The sequence below is a fragment of the Pelodiscus sinensis genome, chromosome 3 (genome assembly GCF_052426305.1).
Source record: "Pelodiscus sinensis isolate ZL-2025 chromosome 3, ASM5242630v1, whole genome shotgun sequence".
Lineage (NCBI taxonomy): Eukaryota > Metazoa > Chordata > Testudines > Trionychidae > Pelodiscus > Pelodiscus sinensis.
In genome coordinates this window covers 88,050,913-88,067,616 of record NC_143054.1, presented here as the reverse complement: position 1 = coordinate 88,067,616, position 16,704 = coordinate 88,050,913, and positions in this window count along the sequence as shown.

The window sequence follows — 16,704 nt, the reverse complement described above, 5'->3', positions numbered from 1 at the left end:
TTAACATACATGAAAAATTTTATCTAGCATCCTTTTATATGCTTTATCTAGCATTCTTATATATGCAGAAATATATATTTATTATGTATATAGTCCCATTTGTTGTGACGTGTGAAACATGAAATATAAACTTTTTGTTTTGACACATGAAATTACTTATTTTATTTTCTTTATTTAGGAGCTCATTAATCACTGTTTCTGTAATGAGCCCCTGAGCCACTAGTTGACACTGTCAGGCTAGATGGTGGGGCAGTTACTTGCTGTTGGTCATGATGAACTTTTTCTCTTCTGCCTTTACAATTCTTCCAGTGTTCATATACAGTGTCAAGGTTTGATCAGCATGAGCATATTCAGATCATCTTGTTTCAATCTGTTCCATTATTTAGTTTTGATATTATTCATAATGTACCCAGATTTTCTGACCTTGCTTTCCTTTGCTACATTTTTCCCCTTCCTGTCTCGCTCTCTAGTCCCGTGTTTGTTTATTTATACTTCTCCATGTCACCTTCTCTCTTTTGTTCTACTCCTTGTTAAATTCTATACTGCTCTTATCTTCTCCCCTTGCCTCCAAAGGAATCAGCTAATCTGGTCTTTCTAAGGATGCAACATGCTGTTGCATAGCTTTTATGAGATCAGTATTTCCTTTGTTACATACTATAGGACCTGTCAACCAGGTAGATCCATATGCATATAAGCACTAATGATACAGCAGTTTTTCATTATGCAACTTCACACTATGAATCATAATTTGTACAGACACAGCTTCAATGCATGATAAATGGGGCTTTTCTCACGTTTTTCAACTTTTAAAGGATTTGTTTTCTTTATAATTGGAATGAAAACAAATGTCAAAACCTGAAAATATTGTATGAAACTGAATTCTCATTTTCTAGCCAGCCCTAATAGCTAGTAATGATTTGAAATTTAATAGGGAGGAGGACATTAACTAAGATATTATCCTCTCTGTAGCCATGCCATGTAGACCCCAAGAAACTATGCTTTGGATACTTCAAACTATGGGAAGGCTTTGAAATTTAAACATTGATAGGATCTTGCTTCCTCTTTAGCATATTCAAAGTTCTATGAATGACAAATTCAGTGACAACGTGAGGTAACGTCTTTCATTGTGGTAATATATCTCACTTCCATTCGGGGTGAGAGACAAGCTTTTGAGCTAACACTTTAGATCTGTATGTGATGGGGTCCCCGTGGGTACAGCCTGGGCCTGCAGGACAGCTGTGTCCCCTTAACTCTCTCCATCCTGGGATGTTTCTCACAATGCCTTGCTAGTGACTAGCAGCAGTCTCTTCAAATGCTGTTATCACTCAGCACGACTGCATGTGGAGCCCCACACCTGCCTAGACTGTGTGAATGCTCCTTGGAGCCACTCATGAAACTCTCAGAGAAAGACACCAGACAAATTCCCTTTGGGTTCCCAGCACTGTACCTCAGGACATTTTTATTTATTTGTTCACCACATAATCAATGGAAAATGAACATACATCAGCTTTCGTAAAACCTGAGCAGATTTGTTACACACTTCATTCAAACTCACCCCTAAAAGTGAACAGGAAAAGTTTATTGACTAAAGATTTTAAGTGGTATTTAGTGATAGGCAAAAAGTCTGAGTAGCCATCAAAAGAAAATACAAACACACACTCTAAACTCTCAACCCTGGGACAACAACTAGATCAAGTGGTTTTTCTCACACCATTGGATATTGTAGTCTACAGTACATGGATTTCATCCTTAACATCTGGGCTAGTCCCTTCAAGTGGAATCTTCAGCTCTCTCAGGCTACATCTACACTGCAGCCTTTTGCCGGCAGAGTATGCTAATGAAGCACTCATTAGCATTTGTTGTGCTGTCATTTGCATATTCTTTGCCAATGCTTTTTGCACAAGTTCCAGTTCTAGTATTCTATGATTCTATGAAATACAACACCACTGCAAACTTCAATGACAAAGCCCATTCATGTCAATTAAAAGACTTCTATTGACTTCAATGAGCTTTGGATCAAGCACTTAGTCAACAGGATTTAAACTGCAATGGTCACCCTAACATATTTTCCCTCCTTGTATGTATGGGCTTTCAATCAGTAAGGTAGAAGGTAGGTATTCTCACATTATAGCCAGGCACCAGTTTAGTGAGCCAGATAGCCCATTGAATATAAGTCTAAAAGATTATTTCATTTCTGGGTGAAATTCATTAACATTTAAGCACCACTTAACTAACACCTGCCTTACAAGTGTCTACCTTTCTGTGACAGCTCCAAGCTGTTTACAGTCCTAAGAGGCACAGAGAAAACAAAAAGCCCAGCATGCCAACCTTCAAGTGGTAAAATTCATGACGTATATTCATTGACTTGCAAATTTTGACAAGAAAGAAGCAAAAGAAAGTGAAGGTCACTACAAGGTTTTGATACACTTGTGTTATATTTCATTGCTATGCTACAGTATTTTACAAAAATGCTAGTTACCATAGTTACCACTTACCAACTTGCCTTCACTATACCATTGAGACATAGTGCACATTCGTACAACATCTCATTTTACTTTCTACAACTGATTTTTATAGAAGTATGAACAATTCAACCAACCAGATTTGAAAATTTAACACTTAGGGCTTTTGACCCACTTGCTTTATACGGAGCAGCATAAACAGCTGGGGGAAAGGAGGCCTAAAAATAAAATATGATACAGAAAATTCAAATGCTTATTGTACAGGCCCACATTAGAGTTATGAAAGGCCTAAAACTAATGGGAGAGAAGGCCATAAGTATGAATTTCATATTGCAAAAACAATTATCATCAAGCATTTATCTTCATACATATTCACATATTATTTATTTATTTAAATTTAACAAGTTTATCCTGTACTGACTACACTCAGTTCTTCAAACAGATACTTCTGAGTCAGAACTATCAGGAGGGATGCTACGCTGTCCTTCTCTTAGGCCTCCTGCCTCCTACATAATGGAGTGCTCATCTGTATGAGGATGAACATTGCCCCATCCTGCTCACCTCTTTCGACCTTGTGCTTCTACTCTCATCTCTCCACATGGCACAGTGCAAAGTCAAGCCCTGCTGCTGTTTCTCCCAGGCTATGGACCACATACCCGGTTTCACTCTGACTGCAGTCTGGGAGGCAGCCAGCTTTCATTCTGTAAGATCCACTAAAGTAGAGGAATAATTAAATGGGAAAATCACATTGGCTGGCATTGTATTTTAACTGACCCCCAGTGTTGCACTGGCTGAGGATAATTAATTACTGTTTTCACATTGAACCCAAATATTATTTATGGGATGATCCCCAGTTTGTGTAGTTAAACTCCAATGATTCATCACATCAGACTATTCTGTCACTAAGCTCTTGCACAATTAATATAAGAATAGACTCATAGGACTCGAAGGGAGCTCAAAAGCTCATCTACTCCCTTCCCCTGCACTCATGGTAGGACTAAATAGCTATTCTAGACTGTGATCCGCAGCTTTTGACATGACAAGAGGTTTAAGCAAGAGTTCTATGTGCATTTGTGTGCATTTGTTTGTTTTAAGCTCTCTGTAAGAAAATGGTAACAGCTAGCAGAGACACATATTTTCAGATGGTTATCTGGGTCATTAGTATTTTTGTGGTAGGTTAGCTTTTCAAAATCAGTGTATAAAGATTAAGCAAACTTATTTTAAGCCTTCCAGCTTTTGAATGACTGGGAGTTGACAAAACAGAGTTACTCTCTATTGCTTTCAGTGCCCACCTAAACAAAAAGACTTAATTGAAAATCATCATATTAAAAGAACCATTAAGAATCTTTCAAATGAACAGTTGAACAAAGGCTGATGTAGTGACGCTCATTAGGTCTGGTATTTTTTAAGTCAGGTGTAGAATGAAGGATCAAGCAGATCTTGCTTATTTTTCCCTTTAATAGTTAAGAGTTTAAGGGAAGAAACTGAAGGATAATCTGCTTATCCATGTGTGAAAAAACAAAAGGGACCAAAATCTATTCTTGTGCAAAAATCTGTTCTTCTTGAAGTCAGTAAGGCTATATAGGCAACAGGAATTGGCCTTCCTTCTTATCCCCTTCTTAAATCACACTCATTCTATGTTTACCCAACATTTTGCACTTGGGAAATAAGTTAGTTTGAATAAGGACAGAAAAATGAGGACTAAACTCAGGTTTAAGTTTCTGAGTGAAATTCAAAAGAAATCAAATGTGAGGTAACTTTTATGGTGGATTGAACTCTGAGGGTGTGTCTAGGCTACAGGGTTTTGTCGACAAAAGTTCACTTTTGTCGACAAAACTATGCCTGCATCTACACTGCCACTGAGTTCTGTCGACAGAACATTGACAGAACTCAGCAGTTTTGTCGACAGCTGTAAATCTCATTCTACAAGGAATAACGCCTTTTGTCGACAGAGTTCTGTCGACAGAAGGCATTCTTGCATCTACACTGTCCTTTGCGTCTACACTATCATGTCGACAAAGCAGCTTGCTTTGTCGACAGAACTAGATGTAGTCTAGATGCTCTTTGTTGACAGAAGCTTTGTCGACAGTATTTATTGACAAAACTTCTGTCGACAAAAGCCTGTAGTCTAGATGTACCCAAAGGGTACGTCTAAACTACATGGCTCCGTCGACGGAGCCATGTAGATTTGTTTGTTTGGCAAAGGGAAATGAAACCACGATTTAAATAATCGCGGCTTCATTTAAATTTACATGGCTGCTGCGCTGAGCCGATCTGTCTAATCTACATGGCTCCATCAATGGAGCCATGTAGTCTAGACACACCCTTAGAGACCCAGCAAATGGACAGAACCCTGCCTTTGCCTATTCAGCCAGTTTTTCTTTCACAGCCTGCTAAGAAGTGGGTTTAAAATCTTTGAGAGAGAGAGGAAAAGAAGTAACGTACAATATTGTGCATGTGTGTGTGGGAGGAAGGAGGGGGGCGGGAGGAGGGGAGGGCCAGCATTCTGGAGCTGTCTGGCCTTCAGCCAATGAAGGCATACAGGAATCCTTTTCTCTCCCTGACAGCGAAGCAGAGCACCGGAGAAATCAGGTGTGGTAGAACTGTGGAGTGGGAAGAATCCTATTCAAGCTATACCCATTGCTGGCCCAGGTTTCTGTGGTGACAGGATTTTTAGTGTCTACTCACCAAAGTTAACCTGATACCTGGCAGTGTGCCAGGTACAGTAGCAGGTCATCCTTCTGACAAGTCTGAAAAAGTTTGCATAAAGGGGAGACTATGAAAGATTAGATGGCTTGGGGACATTCCCTTCTTCCTTTGGACCTCTTGAGGCCTGCAGAAAGGGAAAACCCAATCATGAGGATTTGAGAAAAGTCTGGGGTCGGGACAAAAATCAAATTAATTATAGAAATTTAGTTGCAATCTTAACTATGAGGATGCAGTCATGGCTCCTATAATCCTAGAAGGTCAGCAAAACATGAGAGCCTAGACAGATTGGGGAAATCATGGGTAGATAGGCAGATTTGAGTGTTAGCATACAGACAATAAGAACACCACAAGAGCTGGCGTAGTTAAGTCATAAGTTAAATATAGCTGGTGGAAGAGCGCAGGTACTGAGGAGTTTCAAGAAAGAAAGCAGGATAAAGAAAAGCTCCTGCAGGAATAGCCAGCAGTTTTATTCACCAGTCTAATTGTCCTTAGTCCTTCCCACATGTCATTTCTTAAAACAATTTTAGAGCCACTATTGTTATGTTTTCTTGATAAATAAAGGTTACAAAAAAGCACTATTGCCCATATGTGGCAGCCTACATTCAGATGAGAACAGGGACAGAAAATTGCACTGGTTCAACATTTGAGACAGGCTACAATAAATTCTAAGATCATGAATTATTCTAGACCTTATGAACTGTGCCAGTTAGATAGGGGTTCTTTTCTGTGGAGAGATTCTGAACCTTAACCTGTATCATTCTTATTTGTGGAAAAATTGATATCTGCTTCACTGCTCTTGATCTTCAGCTTGACTTTGCTCCTTCATATACACTTTGAGGGATATAATATACAAATACAATGATTTTTGCAGCAACCAACAAGATGCATAAGTAAAAAAGCAGTTCTCATAAATGATACTTTTCACCCTTGTATATTCTTCTCTGTATTTTCAGCCATTGTTTCCTGCTCTCTTTTATCTAGTGCAGAGCCTAATCCTGCAAGATCTAAAGAAACTCCTATGAATCAGTGAGCACCCTCAATTTCCAGTCAAATCCCTTGGAGACGAGAGTTCTCATCTCCCTGCACAATCTGGCCTTTTGACTATAAACTTCTCAAGAAAGAGAGTTCTGCTAAAATGGCCTAAATAACCACTCAGATGTATGCCACCCTGCAAAGTAATGATTTATGTATGTTAAAACTACTTTAGAGAGTTTATAGAACTGGATTATAAAGAACCTATTAACTTGGCTGGACAATATATGACTACTGACTAACCATTTCCTAAGCATTTTTTAAGTTTCTATTAAATGTTTATTAACTAATATATATGTGATGTGTAGTTGAAACGATCCAGAGCTATTGCTCCTGCTGCTGCTGCAAATGTCACATCCTGTCGCCTTGAAGACAAGACAAACACACCAAAAAAGGGAGTGAAAAGATAGAAAATGCAACTTCTGTCTTTGGTTCTGAATCTTATTTGCCAATTAAACATAAGCATTGCACAAGATCCCATTAGCCATTCCAAGACCTGGTAAACTTATACCATCTTGGGGCTGTTTAGGACATTGCTTTTAGTTGTCTCTCTGGTCTTGGGCACCCAGTAGTATTGCAAAAGAGACAGTCTTGGCTTGTTAACTCTGACTGTTACACATAAATCAGAAAGAGAGATATAGGAAAAAGTAGAGATCAGTTGGTGAAGGAAAGTGGTGCGTGAGGGAAGGGTTCAAAGGATACAAGGCTCCCTTTCCAGGTGGTGGTAAGGATTTAGCTGGAGCTGGTGCAGATCACAATGTCATATGGACCTCTCTCTGTGGCCCAGTTACATCAAGATTTCTCTCAGGATCAGGGCAATGGAGGCCCACTAGTGTCAGGGTGGATCCCAGGGTCCTAGGAGACCATGACAATTTTAGTCATAACTGATAAAGCATGCTTCTTTCAGTTCACCCATCCTCTGGGCCATTTTAATCCTCCCTCCTTAGAATCTTTAAAGACCTCATCCTGTCATTATTTTTCCACCACTAAGGTCTAATTTCTCAAACACCAATTTTAGTCCATTAATTTCTGAATCCATTTTCCTCATGTTAACCAAAAAGTGCTCAATTCATTCTTTGGCTATTATGAGTTGACCTTTTTTCAGACTAATTCAGTCTGTCTCTTTTTCACACCCTCTCTATCAACATTCTTTGTCACAGGTTATTATAACATTTTATGAATTTTCAGCCACTTTTCAACTCAGAATTCAGCTCAGAATTGGGGTAGAACTTTTAGACTCCAATTATTACAACAGACCCTTAATATATAATGAGATCTATTAAGTTGTTAAATAGTAGTACTTGTTTTTCCTCTCAGACTGTGATTGTATTAGCCATACTAACATGGCTTTTGGTGAACAAAGGCTATCTCAATTGGAAGGAAACAAAAGATACCCATAAAAATATTCTAAATAATTTTTTCAAGTATAAAATTGACGCTCTTAAACAAAACAAACAAAATCCATAAGGGAAACAGACAAAATCCATAAGTCACTGCCATAGTATATGGTTTTTATTTTGTGTGTTTGGAATAATCAGTATAACTCTGTCATGGATTTCCTTCTTATAAATAAGTCAGCCATCCTGAACTTATGCCAGTAAAAGGTTTGCTCATATATGCACAAAAAGACGCAGCAGTTATATGAAGAACCCACCATTGTGAATACCTAATAAAACTGTGCTGCTTATACTGAAAAGCATTTTCAACAGTGATCTACATATTCAGTTCAGAGATGTACTTTAACTGACATCTACGCCATTCTTCCATATTTAAAACCAGCATGGGTTACAGCTGGACTTCTAGGCTCTGAAGAAGATGTAACATGAGGAAAATTACTGGAATAGAGATGACAAAAACCCACAGTGATTAGTTTATTAATCAAAGGTATCCGTTTCTCATTACACAGTCAAAAAGGCTTCTATGGCATCCGGAAATAATCCGTCAATGTCATACTTAGTGACAAACTAAATTGAGTTGGCTTTGTTGATTTTTTTCCAGCTGCACCAGCTCCAAATGGCCATCAAAGAAAGATCCCCATTAACTGCTAATTCAAAATGACTCTAGAAAGCAATTCCCTACGCCTCCTATGGTATCTTTCCAGCAACCTCATTTCTACAAGAGGTTGGCGAAAAGAGTATTAAACTAGCTCATCAATTCTGGTTCCAACTACTGTAGCTTACTTAAAAGACTACTGCATTGAGAGGCTTTTCTGGGCAGTTCAGTATAAAGAGAAACCTGGGAATGATTAACTGTTAGAGGAATAAATTAGTATGCTATGACCATATGTGTGAGGTCTCCCTTTCTGCTTATCAACACCAACATACAAGGCCACATTTGTAGTAGTTACAGCTTGACATTCAGATGTAAATGATGACATTCATTTATGTTAACTTCCCCATAAATAATCAGAGACCCAAAAGAAGGGCTACAGTATTTGTTAAACTAATGGAAGCAGACTCTATAAAATCAAGATGTAACTGAAACATCATATTGGCCAAACTGGACAGTCTCTCTGACAAAAGATAAATAGACACAAATTAGACATCCGAAATGGTAACACACATAAACCTGTAGGGGAACATTTTAACCTGCCTGGTCATTCAATCATAGATTTAAAAGTAGCCATTTTTCTACAAAGGAATTTCACTAACCAATTACAGAGAGAGTCTGCAGGACTGGGAATTATTGTCAGATTTGACACCTAGGCCTAAACAAAGACATTAACTGGTTGGGTGCATTACAAAGCCAATTTCTCCTGCCATTCACATCTGCATTTCCACATCAAAAGCTATCTATGGGACACACCCAACCCACTTAATTAGCCTCATTAACATGAGTCCTACAATTGAAAGGTGGTACTTCTGCTTCTATATATATATTTATATATATATCTTGGTTTCTGTTATTTTCACCCCAGTTCATCTGATGAAATGGGTTTTGCCCATGAAAGCTCATGTTTCTATATATTTATTTTGGTTAGTCTTTAAGTTGCCATAGGAGCACTTGTTTGTAATCAGGAAATCAGCTTCAGATCTTCAAAGAGCACCAAAGATGTTAAGCATCCAACTCCCATTGAACGCTTGTATTTTTCCAGCCCACACTTTCATCAGCTTCCCAGACACTGTTTCAGCTGTTGCATAGAGTATCATTTGCCTCCTCTTTTCCTTTCATAGTGGTTAAAGTGGTAGCAGATTATCTAAAACATCCTCCTTGTTTGGTATGAGACAGTGGATCTATGTACTCTAGTCCAGAAATTACCATATTGTGTATATTGTGCTTTATTAGTAAAACTGGCCCAAAATGGAATTTCTATGCCACAAGAAATTCCAAAACTTTGACATTTGGTTCTGTCCTAAACCAGGATGAAAAGTTAAAGTCTTGGAATGTTTCCAAACATTTAGCTTCATATTGTGACCTTACCAAAATGAAGAAAAATCAATCTTATCCAACTGACATGATATATTTCGAGAATTTCCCACTTAAAAAATAAACAAAATCAACATGTTGCTCAAAAGTTTGGATTTCATTTATTCAGCATTTTCTGATGGAAAACTTTTCCCTCAAGAAAATTTTCAGTCATCTTTACTTATTAGTAATATTTTGACATCTTACTTCATATATTGCATAGTTCCAGAATTACAGGACTAATTTGTTTTACGCAGACCTCAGTATATTGAGTCTGACTTGTAATACCAATATAATGACTATGTTAACACTTAGGCTCTAGTTTTTAAATAGGCATGTTCAAAATACCATAGACACATCACACTGCAGTGTCATTTGTAGAAACATGGCTTCCAGGAGAATAATTTTTTGAAACAATGATAAGCATCCTTATATCACAGTAGTAGTGCAATGTTGTCACAATACCTTGCTTAATAGCTATTAAGTAAAATGGAATAAATGTGTAAGAGGTCACCTCATCAGGGGTGTGGCAGAGGTGAAGCTGCTATCTTATATTATATATATCAGAGTTTGTGAATCTATCGCTGGGTCTGTCTGTCTGTTTGTTTAAGAACTCCTAACCCATAAGAACTAGGACCACCAAATTTGTTATCCTACTTCCTCTTATCATAACTTAAAGTAATGCAAGGTGGCCTCTCTCACAGTTGGGGTCTCCTCCTCTTCCTCCCAGTCCTGGTCGGGGTCCTCTGCTTTAATATGTGAATCTCTGTGCATTATCCAAATCCCTTCCTTGTTCCCAAGCATCAGATATGGGCCCTCAGGGACAAGGAAGGGATTCAGATAATGCAGAAGTTCAAATAATAGGGTTTCAAATAAACAGGAATCCACTATACTATGAACTGGTTTTCATCATTCCAGACTGACTCAGCATGTCCCCTTGCAGGCAGGTACGGTGTTGCAGGTGAGCTCTTACTAGAAGTTCTATGTAGCCATTTCTGTGGGTATAGTGATAGCGCCCAGTTATTCATGTACCTGTCTTAAGAGCAAGTGAAATCTCCAGGACCATGCTGATGCTGGTTTTAGTTTAATGTTGAAGTTTGAAACAATAGGAAATGAGTAATTTCCATATCCTCTGTGATGTGGGCAGGATTGCCTTTAGCTGTATTGCAGTGAAACTGCTGGTTTATTACTCAGTGCTGTGTTCCACTGAGTTCAACATCCAGACAATGAAGAGCTCTATAATCTTCAGCATAGGTGACTGGTTCCTGTGAGAGTAGGCGGTGCAGAGAGGCCCACCCATATGAATGAGGGGGGAGGGCGGGAACATGAGGGAGCACTGCATTTAGCAATCAAAATTTTGGTGGGAGCGAAGAGGCAGTGCATCTCCTGGGTGCTACCATTAATTGCCTGTGATGTACAAGAGGAAAGTACACCAAGATGTCAGGAGAAAGAGTAGCAGGCTAGAGACACCAGCCAGAGAACTGACTATTCAGGAAGGCCTGGGCAGCAAGCAGCATGAAAGCCAGGATAAGAAGATAGATCTGAAAAAGCACATGTCCTGTTGCTGGCAGTGGAACAGAGGACACTGACCTGACCTGCAAAGCTGAAGGGTGGAGTAATAGGGGCCCAACATCACTCTTGTGTTATTTTCCCTGCACTGGACTGTTAAGGGCTGATTCGTGACCTACTAGATTATTGTTGGTGGAAACCATTAAACCAGTTGTGTCTCGGGTATTTGTACCTTTGGTTTCCATCAATGTGGGAAAAGGAACTCTCTGTTACTTTCAGTGCATGCAAGTTTACAAAACACCAGGTGAGGGCAAAAGCCTGAGAAAGATAGTGCTCAGAGTGCCTATTTTGCTTGGCTTTGAGTTTGTGGTATGGAACGTGCTACTAGAGGGACCTGGTAATCAGTACCAATACTCAGGTACACCCTCCTATAGGATTAGTTACAGTATATTTGTGTGCATGTGTTTGTATATCTGAAAATTGCTTTGGGCATGAAGTCTGTGAAGTCTAGGTGTGTGGATCCCCCCTCTTATATCTCCCAATATCTTGAGAGGTTCTTTCCTACCCTAAATGTTTCTCAAAAGGTCTGGGTCCACTCCATTTTCTGTCTTGGAGGCTGACTGAACAGCCATTCTCTGGTTTCCACCTTAACTTGTAAATCGCAAACTAGCACTTTTAGAGCATGAGCATCTTGTTGAAAAAAGGATTTCATCGTTCACAACAGCTGGAAATGTATTCTGAATTACCCTGTGTACAAATTCTAAACAATTACAGATTCTGCCTTGGGACTTGGATACTGATTGCAACACTGTTGTTAAATCCTCTTTAGCTGAAATAGCAGCACACTAGTGCCTTCTTTGGTGGCTTCTGCTTAAAAGACATCCTGTCAAAATCAATGGCCCTTAAAATTAAGCAGTGTGATATGACAGGCAGTGTATTGGGCTGGAGAGTAGCTAACTGGGCATCTTTTGAGGAATGCAACAATACCCTTGTGCTTTCAACATGACAAAGAGTGCTCATATCTAGCAGAATGCCCTGAGTGTGATCTGTCAATCCCATCAGCAGCAGAAGGCCAGGGATAAATGGGTCTCCAACATCTTTTACTGAATAAAGCAGTTACATTAAATGTATGTGTTAGAGAATTTAAAAATATGTACAATAAATATCTATATACAGACTGGAAAAAACTAATTCTAGAGCGCGACCAGGAACAGCTAACAGGAGAGTTTGGAGAGGGAGTTCTCCAGGTAAAAGAGGAGTAAAAACGGGACCCTTGTGGTAAGTGAAGTGGAGATAAAATTTCTCAATGGCTTAAATGACTGCTTCTTGGAGCAGCTAGTGCAGGAACCCACAAGGGAGGAGGCAATTCTCGATTTAGTCCTGAGTGGAGTGCAGGATCAGGTCCAGGATATAACCGTTACAGGACCGCTTGGGAATAGTGACCATAATATAATAACATTCAACATTCCTGTGGTGGGAAGAACACCTCAGCAGTCCAGCACCCTGGCATTTAATTTCAAAAAGGGGAATTATGCAAAAATGAGGAGGTTAGTTAAACAGAAATTAAAAGGCACAGTGACTAGAGCCAAATCCCTGAAAGCTGCATGGAAACTTTTTAAAGACACCATAATAGAGGCCCAACTTAAATGTATACCCCAAATTAAAAAACATAGCAAGAGACCTAAAAAAGAGTCACCGTGGCTTAACCACTATGTAAAAGAAGCAGTGAGGGACAAAAAGGTATCTTTTAAGAAGTGGAAGTCCAATCCTAGTGAGCTAAATAGAAAGGAACATAAACACTGTCAAATGAAGTGTAAACAGGTAATAAGAAAAGCAAAAAAAGATTTTGAGGAACAGCTAGCCAAAAACTCAAAAAGAAATAACAAAATGTTTTTTAAGTACATTAGAAGCAGGAAGCCTGCTAAAAAACCTGTGGGTCCCCTAGATGATCGAGCTATAAAAGGAGCAATCAAGGACGATAAAGCCATTACGGAGAAACTAAATGATTTCTTTGCTTCAGTCTTCATGGCTGAGGACGTTGGGGAGATTCCTGAATCTGCACCGTCCTTTGTGGGTGATGAATCTGAGGAACTGTCCCGGATTGAAGTGTCATTAGAGGAGGTTTTGGAACAAATAGAAAAATTTAATGTTAACAAATCTCTGGGACCGGATGGCATTCATCCAAGGGTTCTAAAAGAACTCAGATGGGAAATTGCTGAGCTATTATCTGTGGTTTGTAACCTATCCTTTAAATCGGCTTCTGTACCTAATGACTGGAAGGTAGCCAACGTGACACCAATATTTAATAAGGGCTCTAGAGGCAATCCTGGCAATTACAGACCGGTAAGTCTAACTTCAGTACCGGGCAAATTAGTCGAAACAATAGTAAAGAATAAAATTGTGAAGCATGTAGAAGAACATAATTTGTTGGACAAAAATGAACATGGTTTCTGTAAAGGGAAATCCTGTCTTACTAATCTGTTAGAGTTCTTTGAAGGGGTTAACAAACATGCAGACAAGGGGGATCCAGTAGATATAGTATACTTGGATTTTCAGAAAGCCTTTGACAAGGTCCCTCACCAAAGGCTCTTGTGTAAATTACATGGCCATGGGATAAAAGGGAAGGTCCTTTCTTGGATTGAGAACTGGTTAAAAGATAGGAAACAAATGGTACGAATAAATGGTAAATTTTCAGATTGGAGAGGGGTAACTAGTGGTGTACCCCAAGGGTCAGTCCTGGGACCAATCCTTTTCAACTTATTCATAAATGATCTGGAGAAAGGGGTAAGCAGTGAGGTAGTAAAGTTTGCAGATGATACAAAACTGTTTAGGATAGTCAAGACAGAAGCAGACTGTGAGGGACTCCAAGAAGATCTCACCAAACTGAGTGATTGGGCAACAAAATGGCAAATGAAATTTAATGTGGATAAGTGTAAAGTAAAGCACATTGGGAAAAATAACCCCAACTATATGTACAGTATGATGGGGGCTAATTTGGCTATGACAAATCAGGAAAGAGATCTTGGAGTTATCGTGGACAGTTCTCTGAAAACTTCCACACAGAGTGCAGCGGCGGTCAAAAAGGCAAATAGGATGCTAGGAATTATTAGGAAAGGGATAGAAAATAAGACCCAGAATATCTTACTGCCCCTGTATAAAACTATGGTACGCCCACATCTTGAATACTGTGAACAGATGTGGTCTCCTCAGCTCAAAAAAGATATTTTGGCCTTGGAAAGGGTTCAGAAAAGGGCAACTAAAATGATTAGGGGTTTGGAACAGGTCCCATATGAGGAGAGGTTAAAGCGACTGGGACTTTTCCGTTTAGAAAACAGGAGACTGAGGGGGGATATGATAGAGGTCTATAAAATCATGAGTGGTGTGGAGAGGGCTGATAAAGAAAAGTTATTTATTAGTTCCCTAAATAGAAGAACTAGAGGACACCAAATGAAATTAATGGGGAGCAGGTTTAAAACTAATAAAAGAAAGTTCTTCTTCACACAGCGTGTAGTCAACCTGTGGAACTCCTTGCCAGAGGAGGCTGTGAAGGCTAGGACTATAATAGAGTTTAAAGAGAAGCTAGATAATTTCATGGAGGTTAGGTCCATAAAAGGCTATTAGCCAGGGGATAAAATGGTGTCCTTGGCCTCTGTTTGTCAGAGGCTGAAGAGGGATGGCAGGAGACAAATCGCTTGATCATTGTCTTCGGTCCACCCTCTCTGGGGTACCTGGTGCTGGCCACTGTCAGTAGACAGGATACTAGGCTAGATGGACCTTTGGTCTGACCCAGTATGGCTGTTCTTATGTTCTTAATTATCTGAAGTAAGGGAGATGGCCTAAATCATTGCCTAATGGGCTTTAGGGTAGGTTGTTAACTTTTTTTTTAAACAGAGTCATATACTGTTGGGCCCGAGAAAACAAACACAGAAAGCACAAGTTATTTCCTCAGATGATGATGAGGCCAAGTCCTACTTCATGGGTTGAAATGACCTAGGAACTGCCACAGGAGTTTCCTAAAGTGGACAAATAGGCTACTGTGTGGCTGAATGGGATCTGGACGGTGACGTGGCAGGCAGCTTCTTTTCCCCACTGCTTCTCGCACATGATGTAATGGCTGGAATGGTGACATCACTATGGATATGTCACTTTCGGAGGGCGAGGAGAGAAAGACAGAGTCTTGTGACTGTTCCTGCTGTGACTCCTTTTGTTCTGCCTACCAACAGCTCCATTGTTGATTCAGCATCCCCAAAGTGATTCCAGACACACAGTTGTTCCACAGAATGGTCTGTTTTCTGCCAGGTGCTTCTCTGCTGGGTTACATTATTGCTATTGGGGCTGTCAATTAATTGCAGCTAACTCAAGTAAGTAACTCAAAGCAAACTGATCATGATTAATCTTAGTTTTAATTGCTGTGTTAAATAGAATACCAATTTACATTTATTACACATATTTTGAATGTTTTCTACATTTTCAAGTATATTGATTTTAATTACAATACTGAATACAAAATATATAGCACTCACTTTATATTATTTTGTCTTACAAATGCTATTAAATGGTAAGCAAACATGTTTGTCTTAAGTGATTGGACAAACAAAAAAGTAGGACTGAGTGGACTTGTAGGCTGTAAAGCTTTATATTTTTTACTTTTGAGCACATTTATGTAAAATACAGATTTTATATTTGTAAGCTGCACTTTCACAATAAAGAGATTGTACTACAGTACGTGTATGAGGTGAATTGAAAATATACTATTTATCTTGTTTACAGCGCAAATATTTTTAATCAAAACTAATAATATAAAGAGACTTTCTATTGTGTTGTAGCTGACATCAATATATTTGAAAAAGTAGAAAATATCCAAAATATTTAAATAAATGGTATTTTGTTATTGTTTATCAGTGTGATTTAAAACTGTGATTAATCACAATTAGTTTTTTAAATCTTGCAATTAATAACAATTATTTTTTAATCTTTTAACAGCCCTATATACATCTTGCAGTAAGTGATATTTACCCAATTGGGCTTCTACTGCTTTATTTTTCAAGTGATAAGGAAAGGCTTAATAGCCTTACAGTTATTTATTTATGGTGAAATGTGTGCTAGGTGCTTTAGGGTATGTCTACACTACCCTCCTACTTCGAAGTAGGAGGGTAATGTAGGCATACCGCACTTGCAAATGAAGCCCGGGATTTGAATTTCCCGGGCTTCCTTTGCATAAACTGGGCGCCGCCATTTTTAAATCCCTGCTCGTTCGAACCCCGTGCCGCGCGGCTACACGCGGCACGAACTAGGTAGTTCGGACTAGGCTTCCTAGTCTGAACTACCGTTACTCCTCGTGGAATGAGGAGTAACGGTAGTTCAGACTAGGAAGCCTAGTCCGAACTACCTAGTTCGTGCCGCGTGTAGCCGCGCGGCACGGGGTTCGAACGAGCAGGGATTTAAAAATGGCGGCGCCCAGTTTATGCAAAGGAAGCCCGGGAAATTCAAATCCCGGGCTTCATTTGCAAGTGCGGTATGCCTACGTTACCCCGCTAGTTCGAACTAGCGGGGTAGTGTAGACATACCCTTAGAGATGAACAAAGGG